Raw genomic sequence first — 17483 nt, 5'->3', positions numbered from 1 at the left:
AGCACCAAAGCCTGGTGAACTTTGTTAATGCTAACTTCTGTGCACAGTGAGTTTGGACTGTGATCCAAAGAACTTTTCTAATCTTAAATATACATTACACACACCTGCGCTTAGTATTAGAGGGGGGATTAAGTAGGTTAGGTAGGTTAAGTAATAAGTTAAAGTTTAATTCTTTTTCTTGTTCAATTATAATTAAAAACTACTTTTGTTGAAGTCACTCTGTGTTGTGGTGCGTATCTATTGCTGGTGGTTTCTGGGGTCCTCTGGACTCCGTAACACTACATATATTGGAACTATGTACAACCATGTTAGGATTGTTCAGTGAGTTTAAAAGGTTGTCTGCCCACCTAATCTTTAAATTCTCCATGCCTATATTTTTCAAGTTAGATTCTGAACCAGTTTGTGATCAGGAGCTAGTTATCATGCATAGATAAAGTGTACCGTGCGCACTGAATTTCTTGCTTGCTACAGCCAAAAAGATACAATTTTTAAATTTATGGAAATTTAGACACAGAATAACTGCAACAGGCCTTCCCGGCCCACAAGCCCCATGCTGCCTCAACACCCCAATTAACCTACTGACCCGCCCCTATGTTTTGAAAGGTGGGAGCACTCAGGTAGATCCCACGCAGACTCAGGGAGAACGTATAAACTCCTCGCGTTTATTTGTTTTCGTGTGTACGTGAGTCAGTTTATTTTTTGCATTGTCAATAAGTGGTCATTCGGCCTCACCCGCAGGAAAAAGAATCTCAGGGTTGCATGTGATGTCATGTATGTACCCTGACAATGAATCTGATTAGATTATATTTAAAAAATACAATAAATATGTAAAATGGATCATAAATTTTAACAGCAATCCAAGTGGAAAAATAGCACAAAGGTTCTTTTATACTTCAGGACATATAAATTCATAAATTAGATCAGCCATGATCGTATTGAAATGGGCCTAGTCCTGTTCCTACTTCCTATGTTCCTATAAATCTGACCTTAAATCACAGGTGACCAGAAGTTGGGGCAAAGACATTAAGCTGCCTCCGAATGGATAATAGAAAATATATACCGGAAAAAAAAACTTTGAAGTACAGTAATAGTCCAGATGATTTGAGTTGAGTCCTTTGATATGATAAAGCCATCACTGCTTAAGTTAACAAAAGTGAGAAGGCAGTGAGCTACAATGCTGTCACAAGAGACCAGGAAGCATTGGTGCACACGGTATTTTGCCAACACTCCATAAACACACTCATTTTCTTTTGTAAACATCAATGTAGCTGGCTTGATGTCGAAGAATACTTTATATAGTGCAGACAAAATGATAAGAATACGCCCAATTATTTCTTTGGATGTAACCTATGGGTTAGATGTAGAAAATATAATTTTCTATCATTTCCCTTAACGCTAATTCACTGGACAACAATTTTTTTTTTCAAAAGGTTTGCTTCCTGAAAGTAAAATGCGGATTATGATAGACAACTTCGCCCTGAACTAATTTCAAATTTCTACATCACCGTAGGAAGTTGGGGAAACATTAAGTTAACTTTTATTGAATTTAGCCTGTTTAATTGCATAATGTTGCTGACACATTTGCGTTCGTTCCACTGACCTCGAAAAGGTTTTGCCGCTGGATTTTCATTCGTACTCAGCATCTGATGCCTCGTGTGTCAGTGTCCAACAAGAGTCGGCTGACATTGATGGATTCTAGTTGCCCTGATGCTGCTTTTCCAGGGTCGCGATGTCCCGGTGAAACCTTTCACCGTGTTCGCCACTGACGGCACCAGGATCAGCGGGGAAGGAGTCCAAGTGCGAATGCAGGAAATGAATTTTCAACGACAAGTTGCACCTCATGGTTTTGTATGTCTGAGGTAGACTGAAAATATGACAGGAAATCACAGAAATAGGTTAGATCTTTTTTTAAAAAAGTACGTTACAGGAAGATTTTAAGGTGATTTTTGTGATCAGCGGTCCAAACTCCATAAAATACACCCAGAAAGCAAAGTTGTTCTGGCAAAGGTTAATAGACTATTTATGTATGAGAAAAAGCTGGTGATAATTTGACACACTTATTGCTGATCGTTTCCCTGGAATCGATTGCATGAAATGAACAAGTTGTTAAATTCAAAAGTGACTTTAAAAACCCTTAGCTCTTTAAAGGAATATAAATATTTCACCTATAAAACAACATTCAGAACAGCAGGATACTTGTATGCAATGGATCTACAGAACACTGTGTGTGCAATCATATAGTTGTCAGGTTTTAATTTGCTCAAATTAAGGCAAAAATAATTTCTTATGGAAAATGGATTGATATAGCTTTGGAATAATTATCAAGATTTTGTTAAGAATTAATTTTAAAGTTAAGCATTATTACTATTTGATTGTATAAGTACAACTGGACGAAACAACGTTCTTCAGTCCACAGGGCAAACAAACATACTAAAAATAATTCACGTACAGTACATATATACCAAAATAAATAAATAAAGTAAAATCCCCGTATCCAGAATTCAATCAACCCGAATCTCAAGCAACCGCTAACATAAAAGCGAATATATAAGACCGGGCGGATGGACCCCGCGGGGGAGCACAGAGACTTCATTGGACACGTGCAGGTTTTCCCCTGCTGAACCCGCAATGGCCCTCAATGCCCGCGCATTCTTTTCGCTGTCGCCACTTGCGTGGAGGTGAGTCGGGTGGTCAACAGGAGGAAGGTGCGCCGAGGGCCTGGGTCGGGAGACTCGCATGGAGGTGAGCCAGGTCGCCTTGATGAAGATGGGAGCAAATATTCAGCCTGCAGAGTGCCCCCGGCCGTGCCCCGTTCGCGGCAGCTGTTTGAATAAAGTTGTGTTTGAATAAAATGGTGGCGCCCGGGAGGAAGAGCCGGGCGAAGCCGCTCACCGCTGGGGCTACTCTCCCAACATGTCTCCCTATTCCTGCCTGGTAAGAGAATTTATCTTCATTAGTATTAGGTGGTAATAGTAGCTTTATCTGTAAACCTGGGGGAGGCATCTTAATTATGATGGTGGAATGGTTACAGCAGTTAGTGCAATGCTGTTATAGCACCAGTGACCAGGGTTTGAATTTAAATTTAAATTTTATAAGTTACTTTAATAATTTGATTAAAGTGAACTTTACATATACTGATTTTTTTTTCATTTTTGCATTCTTTTAAATGGTGCCTTCTCAATGCAAGGGTATTGAATCTCAGGCAACCGGAAAGTTTGCATTTCTGGCATCCTCGATCCCCATAGGTGCCGGATAATGGGGATTTTACTGTATTGTTAAGTAAATAGTAGCATCTCAGAGGGTTTATATGGAGCAGTTCAGCATCTCACTGCCCGCAGGAAGAAGCTGTTTATCAGCCTATTGGTGCTGGCTCGGATATTCCTGCATCTCTTTCCGGATGGGAGTAGCTGAAGGATGCCATGTGCGAGGTGGTAGAGGTCCTCAACGATTTTTCACGCCCTCTTCAGACAATGATTCTGGTTTGTGCGGGTCTTTGGACAGCTCGGACTCGTGGTCTGGAAAGACCTGTTACCATGCTGTTCGTTTCATTTCTAAAAATTTAAACTCAATGAGAGCTCACTCTAACTTCAAACTTAGCTCACTGACAGATCAATCCAAACTGAACGTAAGCAATATTAGCTCAATATAATCTCACTGTAAGGTCAATGGAAACTCACTGCAATCTCAATGTTTGCTTTCTGCAAGCCCACTAAACGATGTAAATAATATTAACTCAATAAAAGGACAATGAAAATTAATTGTAAACTCAATGTAAATAATCTTAGGTCAATATAAAACTCATTGGAATTTCAATATTACTTCACAGTGATCTCACCATAAATGAATACAAAACTAAATATAAACTCAATGTGAGCTCACTGTAAGATTAATGGAAGCACAAGGTAAGGAGGATAAACATAAACCAGACACGTTAGTCTTCAGGGTAAAATGGACTAAAAATTTTTCTAATATTCTTATTCTAAAGATAAAATGAAGATGTGCTTTGCATTATGTTATTCCCAATCAGTTTACAGAGTGAGTTACTTTGGAAACCTGAGAACTTTTACAGCAGAGAAGAGGCAATTTTGTGGTAATAGGACATCATTTTTATTACCTAATAATAAATTTGAATCTTGGAAAATGTAACTGCTGGTATGAAATTGGGAAATATGACCCATTTGTCCCATGTGGGTGATATCATCTAACATGGGAATGTCCTGATATCACGCTCTCGCCTTCTATGGGATTACCATCATCCCAAGAGTTATCAATGACCAGAAATGGAACCGGTGCAGTCAAGTCAAGTCACGTCTATTATTATCTGATTACAGAAGTACAACCCAACGAATCAGTGTTCTCTGGTCCTCAGGGCAAAACATGCCACCAGACTCCATTAATGTCTCCTGTGCCCTGTCTTCCACTTTAGAAATTAGTGAGGAAATGCGACTGTTCTGTCCACCAGTGCAGAGTCCTCTCTGTTATAAGAAACAGGAGCAGGAGTCAGCCATTTGGCCCATCGAGCCTGCTCCGCCATTCAATGAGATCATGGCTGATCTGATGATGGGCTCATCTCCACCAACCTGCCTTTTCCCCATATCCCTTAATTCCCATACTATATATAAATCTATCCAACCTTGTCTTAAATATATTCACTGAGCTAGCTTTCCATAGATTCACCACCCTCTGGGCAAAACAGTTCCATCTCATCTCCATCCTAAATCTACTACCCTGAATCTTTAGGCTATGTTGCCTAGTTCTGGTCTCTCCCACCAATAGGAACAACTTGCCTACCTATCTTATCTATGCTTATCATAATTTTATATGCTTCTTTAAGATCACCCTCTCATTCTTCTAAACTGTAGCAAGTACAGTCCCAGACAACTCAACCTCTCCTCTTAGGCTAGCCCCTTCATCTGTGGAATCAACCTGATGAACTTCCTCCACACCACCTCCAAAGCCAGTAAGTACATCCTTCCTCAAGGAAGAAGCCTTCCTCAAGGAAGGAGAGCAGAACTGCACGCAGTTCTCCAGATGTACAGCATCCTGCACAGTTGCAGCATAACCTCCATGCTCCTAAATTCAATCCCTCTAGCAATGAAGGCCAACGTTCCATTTCCCTTCTTGTTCGCCTGCTGCATCTGCAAACCAACCTTTTGCGATTCATGCACAAGCCCTCCCAAGTCCTTCTGTACGGCAGCAAGCTGCAATCACCTGCCGTTTAAATAATAACCTGATCTTCCATTTTTCTTTCCAAAGTAGATAACCTCACATTTAACAACATTGGACTCCATCTGCCAGACCCTTGCCCACTCACTTAACCTAATCTCTCCGCAGACTCTCCACATCCCCTGCACAATTTGCTTTGGCGTCAACAGCAAACTTAGACGCACTACACTCTGTCCCCTCTTCCAGATCGTTTATATATATCGTGAACAGTTGTGGGCCCAGCACCAACCCCTGTGGCATCCCAGTCACCATCAATTTCCAACCAGAAAATTATCCCTGCTCCTCAACTCTCTGGTTTCTATTGGTTAACCAATCCTCTATCCATGCTAATGCATCACCCCCAACTTTGCATCCTTAAGTTTAAGTCTTTTATTCAGCACCTTATCAAATGCTTTTTGGAAATCCAGATATCCATCCACTCATCACCCATCTCCCCATCTTATATCCTCAAAGGAACCCTGGAAGATCATCGACAGGCCCGGGCTCTGCTGAATCCACACTGCGTCTCCCTGATGGATCATGTTCACTCCAGAAGTCTCACTATTTCTTCTTCAAGCATTTTCCCAACTACAGACTTTAAACTAACTGCCCTATAGTTCTCTGGCCTTTGCCTTCCTCATTTTCTGAATAGTGGCATGACATTCGCCACCTTCCAAACCTCCAGGACCTGCCCAGAGTCCAGAGAGTACAAGCTTGGAATATAGAACAGCAGAGCGCAGAAACAGGGCCTCAACCCCTGACGACTGTGTCAAGTCTCCTCTTCCCGAACACGATCCAAATCCATCGAACAAACCAGAACCAGATGGTCGATGGTTAGTGCAACGTCTTTACAGCGCCAGCGATCAGGATTACACCGGGGTTCAAATCCCGCATTGTCGGTAAGGAGTTTGCATGGGTTTTCTCCATGGGCTCCAGTTTCCTCCCGCCTTTCAAGAACATACCAAGAAGTAGGTAAATGGACCTGTAATTTGGCCCGAATCTGCAGATGCTGTGAAAGTAGTGACGCAAGGCATGCAGGAGGAACTCAATGGGTCAGGCGGCATCCGCTGCAGAGCTTGCGAGCGGCGGGAACCACAGGGTGTGGGGGGGGGGGTGGGAGCAGTGACAGAGAGGATCGCACAGGAGGCCCCTCAAAGAGAGAGCCTTCGGGGTAGGCATCCCTCGAAGAGAACGTGCAGCGTAGCCGCAAAGATGAGGTGAACAAGGAGGCTGGAAAACTGGAGCAAGGCACGGAGTGCTGGAGGACCTCAATGGGTCAGCCAGTGTTTCGCTGAGATCCTCTAACACTTTGTCCGCTGATCCATCAACCTGCATATCCTTCATAGACAGGAGCTTATCTTAAAAAGATGGTAAATTCCTCCATCTTACCTGCAGACATCTGCGACGCCTGACAGCTGTTCCAGGCATCTGTGGGCAAAACCTGCCCCGCACGTCGCCTTTAAACTTTACCACTCTCAATTTAAAACCTCTCGTGATTGACATTTTAGTCCTCGGACAAAGATTCCAGGGAGATCTAGAAACATGAAATGTTCAGTTCAAGGAAGGAAAACTGGAAAAGATGCATTTGGGTCTAACATTGCCATTCGATTTTCTGAGATAGAATGGAAATAGAATGGAAATAGAATCACACTGAATCCACGGTGAACATCAAGTACATATTTACTCTTTCCTAATTCATCCCTTTTTAAATTCTCCTCATATGTCTGAATTGAATTGAACAGTCACATGTATCGAAATACAGTGTAAATCACACAAAAAAAAAAATCCCTTTGACCCTTGAAGTGTCACTTCTGGTCACCTCATTACAGGAAGGATGCGGAAGCTATGGAGAGGGGGCAGAGGAGATTCACCAGGATGTTGCCTGGATTGGAAAATGACTCTTATGAGGCCAGGTTGGCAGAGCTGGGACTGTTCTCTTTGAAGCACAGAAGGATGAGAGGTGACTTGATAGATTCTGAGAGGCATAGATAAGGCAGACGGACAGCGCCCTTTTCCCAGGATGGGAGTAGCAAACACCAGAGGACTTCTGAACACGGGAATGGAGGAAAGTTCAGAGGAGACACCAGGGGTAAATATTTTTTTAACTACACAGAGTCCTTTGGGTGCCTGGAATGTCTTTCCAGGGGTGGTGGTGGAAGCTGAAACATTCGGGATATTTAAGAGAATCTTAAGGATGCGGATGAAAGAAAAACAGAGATTTACAAGGTAGGAAATAAAAAGGGTTCAAGGAGGAAGCCTGGCAACTATCGGCCTGTAAGTTTGACGTCTGTGGTAGGTAAATTAATGGAGAAAATTCTTAGAGATAGTACTTATAAACATCTGGATAGACAGGGTCTGATCAGGAGCACTCAACATGGATTTGTGGGAGGAAGGTCATGTTTGACCAATCTGATTGAATTTTTTGAAGAGGTGACTAGGAATGTGGATGAGGGTAGCGCAGTGGATGTTGTCTATATGGACTTCAGTAAGGCCTTCGATAAGGTACCACATGGAAGGTTAGTTAGGAAGGTGCAGTCTTTAGGTATAAATTTTGAGATAGTCAAATGGATTGAACATTGGCTGAAAGGGAGAGGCCAGAGAGTGGTAGTGGATAATTGTCTGTCAGGTTGAAGGCCGGTGACCAGTGGTGTGCCTCAAGGATCTGTATTGGGCCCATTGTTGTTCGTTATATACATTAATGATCTAGATGATGGGGTGGTGAATTGGATTAGTAAATATGCAGACGATACTAAGATAGGTGGAATAGTGGATAATGAAGAAGGTTTTCAAGGATTGCAGAGGGATTTGGGCTGCTTAGAAAAGTGGGCTGAAAAATGGCAGATGGAATTTAATGCTGATAAGTGTGAGGTGCTTCATTTTGGTAAGAAGTATCAGAATAGGACATATGTGGTAAATGGGAGAGCATTGAGGAATACAGAAGAGCAGAAAGATTTAGGAGTGACGGTACATCGTTCCCTGAAGGTAGAAACTCACGTGAATAGGGTGGTGAAGAAGGCTTTTAGTATGCTGGCCTTTATCAATCATTGCATGGAATATAGGAGTTGGGAGGTGATGTTGAGATTGTATAAGACGTTGGTGCGGCCTAATTTGGAGTTCTGTGTGCAGTTCTGGTCGCCTAATTATAGGAAGGATATAAACAGAGTGGAGAGAGTGCAGAGAAGGTTTACCAGAATGTTGCCTGGGTTTAAGCATCTGGAGTATGGGGAGAGATTGGACAGATTGGGTCTTTATTCTTTGGAGCGTAGAAGGTTGAGAGGGGATTTGATAGAAGTATTTAAGATTATGAAAGGGATAGACAGAATGGATGTGGATAGACTATTTCCATTAAGAGGAGGAAAGTTTAAAACAAGAGGACATGAGTTAAGAATTAAGGGGCAGAGGTTTAGAGGTAACATGAGGGGGAACTTCTTTACTCAGAGAGTGGTAGCCGTGTGGAATGATCTTCCGGGAGAAATAGTGGCGGCGGAGTCAATTGTATTATTTAAGAAAAGGTTGGACAGGTATATGGATGAGAAGAAGATGGAGGGTTACGGGCATTGTGCAGGGAGGTGGGACTAGAGAGGGGTGTTTGGTTCGGTGCGGACTAGAAGGGCCTAATGGCCTGTTTCCGTGCTGTAATTGTTATGTTGTTATGGAAAGGTTTCATCCTTTTGTCTTCTTTTTTAGAAGGAATATTTAGGTCAGCACAACATCGATGGCGAAGGGCCTGTACTGTGCTCTTTTGTTCATTTTCTACCACTCAGCTGCGCACTAGAGATAATTATGATTAGTCAATTACACGTATTTAGGATAAAAGCGGAACAACCAAGAGGAAACCCTCGTGGTCACAGGGAGAAGAAAGGAAAAGAGAGCGGCTGAGGCCAGGTTCGAACATGGCTCCATTGCAATATGAGGCCAACAAGCTGTACCATTGTGCTGTCAATTCTCAGACAGTCCTTTCAAGGTACATTCCATTTAGCTCAGATGTGGAGCTTGCCCTGCAAAAGGTAGTGGACACAGCCCAGGACATCACAGGTAAAACCCTCCCCACCATCGAGAATGTCTACAGGGAACGCTACTGTCGGAGAGCACCAGTGATTGTCAAGGATGCACAGCACCCGGCACACGCTCTGTTCTCGCTGCTACCACCAGGAAAGAGGTATCAGGGCCACAAGACTCGCCCCACCAGCTGCTCCCCCTCCACCTTCAGACTCTTCAACAACAAACTCAATTTAAGGACTCCTTGTTTTGCATGTTACAGATTTTTTTTTTCTCTTTCTGTTTTGCACAGTGTAGTTTGTCCCTCACCCACAGGAAAGAAGAATCTCAGGATTGTATGTGATGTCACAACAAACTCAAACTGTGAACTTTATATTTCTCGACGCGCCCTGTAAGTAAAGCAATGGATTTAGCTCACCTGGAATGCCACTATTTCCCAAAGGTATCAATCAGAATGTAAGTGTAAGTGGGGGAGTGCGGATGGTCACAGCCTCAGCCACAGACGGGATGACCAATGACTGGCGATGAGACCAGAGGGCACAGTTTGTGAAGTTGACCACTGGCGACTCTCCTTACATTGGGCGCACTTGCAGTGCAGGGATTTGGGGGGGGGGGGGGCAGGAGAGAGTTCCCAAATGTTCCTTCGCCCCTTTGAATGGGTTAACAATATTCAAGAAAGCTTGGAAAGGGTGCTTGAAGCTTTTCCCCTGAGTGCCTGCTAAACTCTTCCCATGACAGAGAGGAGGAACTCAATTGGAAATCTGAAAGGCAGCTTAAGTATCAGTTGGGGAAAAGATAGGGTGAGATTACATCACTTTCTTCTGAAATAAATTGATGCACTCAGCCGAGTATCGCTGGTTGCAAGTTGGTTTCGTATCTTGCAGCTGTGAAAAATCACATCTTTCATTTACTTCTCACTGTTTCCAAAAAGTGAGAATCAGTTTGATTCTGAGGAACGAGTTCATGGGATCTGCTAGCGCAGCACTTGAGAACTGTTTGAACCGACGCTATATCCTGCAGTGCCCTTTATGTCAACATTTTTAATATTTTAGGGTGTAATATTGCACATAAGTCGATCAGGTAAATAGTAAAATCATATTCGACCCCATGATTGTTTCTGTAAAAGAAACGATGCCTAAGCGGTGCCACTAGTGTTTACGTTATACCAGCTGGGAAGTTTAGATGCACATTATGGAAGGTAATTGATGGTATTTTTGCCATTACTTGAAGTGAAATGGTTGGGGAGACTCTATTAAGGGTGTCTTGTTATCCCTGATTAGTAAGATTCTATCCCTTTATTGGTGCATTATTAAGTATATTAGTAAAGCTTTATCCGTAAACATTTGGGATGGGGTTTAATTTTCTATTATATTATTGTTCCTCTTTTGGGCAGGTCCTTGAAGGGGGAGGAACCTGCAGATGCAGTGATGGTTAAATGTTCAAGGCATTGGTAAGGCCAAATTTGAAATACTGTGTGCAATTATTGTCCCCAAATTAGATGAAGATTATCAATAAGGTAGAAAGGGTGCAGAGAAGATTTACTAAAATGTTGCCTAGAATACAGAGAAAGACTGAGTAGACTGGATCTTTATTCACTGGAATGTAGAAGGTTGAGGGGGGATTTGATAGAGGGGTTTAAGATTATGAGGGGGATAGATAGAGTAGATGTGAATAGGCTCTTCCCCTTGAGGGTAGGTGAGATTGGAACGAGGGGTCATAAGCTAAGGGTTAGGAGGCAAAACTTTAGAGGAAGCTTCTTCACTCAGTGAGTGGTGGCTGAGTGGAATGACCTTCCGGAAGAGATGGTTGCAGCAGGGTCAATCTTGTCATTTAAGATAAGGTTGGATGAGTGCGTGGATGTGAGGGGATTGGAGGGTTATGGACAGGGAGCAGGTCGGTGGGACAAGTGGAGTTCACTTAAATCGGTGCGGACTAGAGGGGCCGAGATGGTCTGTTTCCATACTGTAATTGTTATATGGTATATGAATAAAAATGAAGTTAAAATGCTTTAAGGTTTATATATTCATGCAAGTGAAGTTTGTTCAGTGTGAGTACAGTAGAGTTTTATTTTTGTCTTTTTAAACAGTTTATTCATTATTCATTAGGCATATGGAAAACTCACTCATCTGGCATCTACCAATCCCCAGAGGTACCAGATACTGGGGGTATCTGTATTTAATATAGAATGTGGAACAGTACAGCACAGGGGTGGGGCCTTCATGATTCCAATGAAACCACATTCCCCTTGATATCCTGCTTGCTCATGTGTCTGTCAAAATGCTATGTTTGGAGAGCTGGATTAATAGTAATGTTATATTAAAACAATAAAAATATATTTTAAAACCTGGCTAACATGGCTTAAAAGAACAGCACAGCAAAGGAAGCTGACAGCGTACACCAGCCACCATTCGCAACAGCTGATGAACAGAGAAGTCTCAGCGCTCCCCCGTGGAGTCCATCCGCCTAGTCTGGCTGCCGTCAGTTCTATTCACGCTTTAAACAGCCTGTTAAAGGAGCTGACGGTGGTTAATTTTAAAAAAGGCTGATAAAATTTAAACCTCTACTCGGTAATTTGCTTTTAAAATATTATGAATGTAGTACAAAACCAAGTAGGGGGTCGTCTTAAAAGAGTCATCTTATATACATCCCCATATACAGTATTCTAATTTCACAAAATAAAATTTATTTTCTACCAAGATTCTGTCGTACAGTGAAACCCCATTATCAAACGATTGCTGGGGTCCATAAAATTTCATCGCAAAAAGGCGGGGTCACATTAAATTGGGGTTTCACTGTACTTGCATCTTGCCCGAGGTGCCCGCTCCTGCCGGGAGGCTGATGCCTGAGTCCAACAACGCATCACATTATATCCGAATTCGCGTTAAATTAGGACGTTTAAAATTGGGGTTTCACTGTACTCCTGGAGTTTCTCCTATAAAATGTCCATGTCTTCGTCAGTTTTCAGCATCTTTAAATGATTCATCTTTTACAGAAATTACTGGTGCCAGTTTTAATTTTGTAAAGTTCTAGCTTAATTTTAAAAAAAATATATTTCATTTCTGAAGATAAAGATAAATCAGTTGTTCAGTGTTTGAAAAAGTACTTTTTTTCCAAACTTGCGATGCTTCCCCTGTTTTTTGGTGATAGACAACATTATTTTTAAAAAATTATTTATTTTGCAATTAGCTAAATCCTCATGAGATGTCTTTCAAATAATGTCTTGACTGCTCCACTGTTGCAGTGGACGGCTACAAGAAATTTTGTCTTCGTAAAACTCAGTTCCATAAACGCCTTCCTAATTTTTAACCGTAAACGATAGGTGCAAAGCAAGATCCCACTAACAATGGAATGAGGGGCCAACCATTTCATCTTGCAGATGTTGGCCGATGGGAGAAATGGTGTTCAGCTTGAAGTTCTACAAAAAGAAATGAATTACAGTAAAACCCCTGGTATCCGGCACCGTATAAAGTAGCTGTCAGATAAGTGAATTTTCCAGTTGCTTGAGATTGTGATCTGCGTGACGGGCGAACTAATGGCGAGGGATGCCAATTTTAAACTTTGGCAATTTTTACCTATTCTTTTGTACTTTTGTTTTGGCCGGTTGCTTGATTGAATTCTGCATAACAGGGATTTTACGGTAATTAGTATTCTAAGGGGGGAATTGATTGAGGAAGGATGTGATATTGGGAGAAACCCTTGATGTGACAGAAGTTTAATGCTACACCTCTCTCTGCGCTGATCTACTGCTCTTGACTATACAGTCCTCAAGATTCAGGACTGATAAGTCAAAGGAAAGTTGGTGGAAGCAATGCAGAGTTGCCTATTTTGTGTGGTTTTTGAATTTGTTGGAACACTGTTGATCTGCTCAAGATTAGAAAAAGCTGCAAAAAAAGCTTGGAACATCACACAGACATCTCTTCCATCCATGGGCTCCATCTTACATCTCCCACTACCTGGGAAAAGGACACACTCTCTTCTGCCATCGGGGAGAAGGCTGAAGACTGTGTAAGCATGCACCCAACAGGCCTGACGACAGATGCTTTCCTGCAGACATCAAGCTCCTGAATGGGCCCCATACTACGGCTATCATGGGCCTTTGCTTGATGCTAATTGATCTTTCTTTTTGTTGCAATCAAGAGGAAAAAACAACTCCAGAGGGTTGTTATCTTGGCCTGCAACATCACGGGCACCACTCCTTCAAAGAGGTGGTGCCTCAAGAAAGCAGCCCCAACCCATAAAGACCCCCTCCACCACCACCCGGGCCACACCCTCTTCACTCTACTACCATTGGGAAGGAGGGACAGGAGTCTGATGATGACCACCAGCGGCCCAAGGACGGCTTCTTCCCCTCCGCCATCGAATTATTGAATGGACAGTGAACCTCAAACACTATTTCCAGTGATGGGATGTGCTTTATGCCAAATGAAACATAACTCGCATCGATTGGAATATAGAATAGAAAACAGTGCAATAAATAACAACACAATAAACCTTGTACAATAAAACAGCAATATTCTAAAATAAATTGTTAAAAAAAGTTCACAGATTCAGAAACCACTCAAACCTATTTTTAACATGAACAAAGCTCTTTTTAAGTCGGCGCTCTGTAAGGGGTTGTTTAAGTTGGTGTCTGAGTGGGAAGGGAAGGTTGTACCACAGCAACATTTCAGTGCAGCACTTAAGCTTCAATGGAGTGTAGCCAATAGTCAGGTGTGCTGAAAGGAAAAATGTAATCAGTGGCCCTACAAGGGCTTGAGTGAGTGGGGACTGATGCTTTGGGAGCCGGAGAACCAGGGAGTTGGGGAGAGAAGGGAGTGCAGGAACCAGGTGAGTGAACATTGTAAACGTTCCCCAATGGGTCAGATGCCAATCCACTGGGATTTCCGAATAGCTGGCCATTTTCACCATTGATTACTTCAACTTCTGGGTAGGTTTCCCCACATTTGATCACAGCGTCTTTACTTCTATGTCACCAAAAAAAAAACAAGAAGCTGATTGTTGACTCCAGGAAGCGAAAACCGGAGGGGTACGATCCAGTGATCATTAGGAGGATCAGAAGCAGAGAGGGTGAACAAATTTAAGATTTTGGGAGTCACTATCTCGGAAGATGTTTCCTAGACCCAACACACTAATGGCAGCGTGAAGAAAACGGCCCAGCACCTTGAATTCCTCAGGAGTTTGCGGAGGTTTGCTACGACCTCGGAATCCCTGGCAAATTTCTACAGTTGTGTAGTGGAAGGTGTGCTGACTGGCTGCATCACGGTCTGGCATGAATTCCAAATGCATCACGTTTTCGAACGCTGACACCATTATTCAACTAAAATGTCTGATCTTCAGCATTTGCTCATTTGTAAACGCAGGGCGAAGATGTTACTGTCAGAGCAAATTCAAGCAAACCAGGCAGGAGAGAAACGGGCATTGAGTCTGTGCTGATGTTTATCAGTAATAATGCATTTATTGTCATACACATTGTACAACGTGTGGCATGGTTGACGTAACGGTTAGCACCAGCGATCGGGACCGGGGTTCAAATCCCATGATATAAGGAGCTTGTACATTCTCCCCGTGTCTGCGTGGGTTTTCTCCAGGGTTTCTGGTTTCCTCCCACCGTTCAAAATGTACCGGGGGTTGTAGGAGAGAAACAGAATCGCCAGTGCTGACCCAAACATCTGTTTAAGGTGAGTAGAGGAAAATTTTTTTAACTCAGAGTAGTGGATGTCTGGAATGGATTGCCAAGGGGTAGAGGTGGAGGCTGGTACAATAAGGATATTCAAAAGGCTCTTAGACAGGCACATGGATGTATGAAAAATAAAGGATTATGGAACCAAAATCACAAAATATATGTAACCCTCGGGATAAGCTATTCAGGTTGGGGGTGGGGGGTTTACACAATACTTCTGATTTTTTTAAATCTTCACCCATTGCAGTGGAGGGGGATCAAGTTCATACTGTTTGGTTTTATATTAATATACAGGTACACAATCCTTTATCCGGACATCTAAAATCCAGAAAGTGGGGAGAGAGACAGCAGCGCGAGTCGGGCGGGCGAGGGGGAGAGACCGGCAGCGCGAGTCGAGTGGGCAGAGGGGGGGGTGGGCACTGAGTTTAAATCTGGCTTTCCAAAATTCGGAACACACTTTCCACAAGGGTTCCAGATAAAGGATTGTGTACCTGTATATACCTATGTGATACTGCATTTACAGATACTTGTATCTTCATTGTATATCGTATTTAAAAAATTGAAAAAGAAAGAAATGGAAAGTTATGGAAGAATTAGGTTGCTCTGGAGTCAGTTTTGTTGGTCTGCATTCCTCCCCCATTGTTTGAACTGAGGCTTTCTAATATATCCTGCTTGTCTGACTTTCTCCTTGAAGAAGGGCTCAGGCCCGAAACGTCGGCGATATATCTTTGTCTCTTTTACATCCAGAAAATACCAGCTGAGTTCCTGCAGCATTTCAGTGTGTTGACTACAATCACAGTGACCTGCAGCCCATCGTGTTTCACTCTTCGCCCAACATTGTTGCTTGAATGGCCTGCACTGTGCCATTCTAAATTCTCTGATATCGTACAGTGTGCAAGATGATCTCAGTCTACAATAATACAGCAGGTACATGAAATTTTGAGGGAATCCGTCAGTCAGATAAATGCTGACAATCCAGAAGAAGTGGTTCATTTTTAACGCAGAATCATGTTACAATACTCCAGTAAGGTTTACATTTGAGTGCCTGTCCCATTTCCGGTAAAACTCCTGGTATCTGGCACCTATGGGGATTGGTAGAGGCAGGATAAGTGTATTTTACGGTTGCTTGAAACTGACAACGCCTATATTAACCTATATTAAAGCATTTTACTTAACTTTCAATCACATTTTTTGAAAACATTTAACCACCGCTGCATCTCCGTGGAGCCGCCCGAAAGATGAACAATAACATTACAGATAATTAACTTCCCCTCCCTCAAGTTTACAGATAAAGGCTCTGACTCCTCCTAAGCAGGGATAAGGAGAGACTTTAAGAGAGTCACCTCAACGGCGAGTGGCTTCACCCTGGGCGACGCCATTGCTGTTTTGCACAACTTGATTCAAACAGCTGCTGTGAGCAAAGCCCGACCAAGGCTCTCCGGTGGCCGAATATTTGCTCCCATCTTCACCAAATGTTTAGATGTAACTTCAGAGAAGACTTACATTTACAATTTTAAATGCATTTTTTACTGAATATTTTATTCATATTTATTTTATATATTTAAAGAATTTATCTTCTGCATTTTTTTGCCGGTTGTTTGACATCCAGGGATTTTACGGTACCACTCACAGGTATTGGGCATTCCAAGCCATTTTAACATTGCAACATTTTTTTCAACAGTCTTCATATTGCAAGCTCGTAGAACCCGATTTAAAAAAAAGTTCAGAACTGTTTGACCCAGATTGAAAAGGCCAATTGCATTTCACAATTGGAATTTAGAAAGGCTCAAAAGGATATATTGTGCATTGATTCTTAACTGATCACCAGAATGCCCTAACAAGACATTCATTTTAAAGGACAGTCAAGAATAAATGCTGTAAATGCCGGTCTTGCTGGGAACAATGTAAAGAAAATTCCCAGTGTAAATATTAACTTTTGTCCTTCACGTGATTCCAATTGATTTAAAAGCGGCCGCATTGTATAACACATTTATCAACGTTTTATTGAATGAATAATTTGACAAGTAGAACCCCATTTGGTAGGATAATTCCAAAGCTTTTTTTGGTTACTATGGGCAAGGTTTAGAGTGGTGGACACACATCGACAGCCCCCCTCTCCAGGCCTTTTGAATGTCCCTATTGTACCAGCCTCCACCTCTACCCCTTGGCAATCCATTCCGGGCACCCACCTCTCTATGAGTAAAAACCTTTCCTCCACTTACCTTAAACAGATGCCCTCTGGTATTTACTGTCGTCACCTCAGGAGGAAAAAGGTGCTGGCTGGGCCGTCGATCTAAACTCCTTTTATATACGACTATGATTGGAGGCTGGGTTTCCTCCTTTCTCCTCTACTGTGCTCTGAATAAGTTCAATGGGTTCAAAGAGAATCAAGGCTGAACAACGCATGTTATTAACAAACAGTGGTTTTTAATTGCGCGCAGGGAAATTCACAAAAGGGCACACATTCACTGACTAACCCGGATTAATTCACAAATATCGACACATCGTGTAGCTGCTAAATATTCTTGATTGAAAACACAAGGTTTAAATACACAATACCCACCACCCCTCTCTAACTCGAGCAATCACAGTACACTAA

This window comes from Narcine bancroftii, chromosome 11 (genome assembly GCF_036971445.1).
Source record: "Narcine bancroftii isolate sNarBan1 chromosome 11, sNarBan1.hap1, whole genome shotgun sequence".
Classification (NCBI taxonomy): Eukaryota; Metazoa; Chordata; class Chondrichthyes; order Torpediniformes; family Narcinidae; genus Narcine; species Narcine bancroftii.
Note: the sequence above shows the minus strand (reverse complement) of the source record.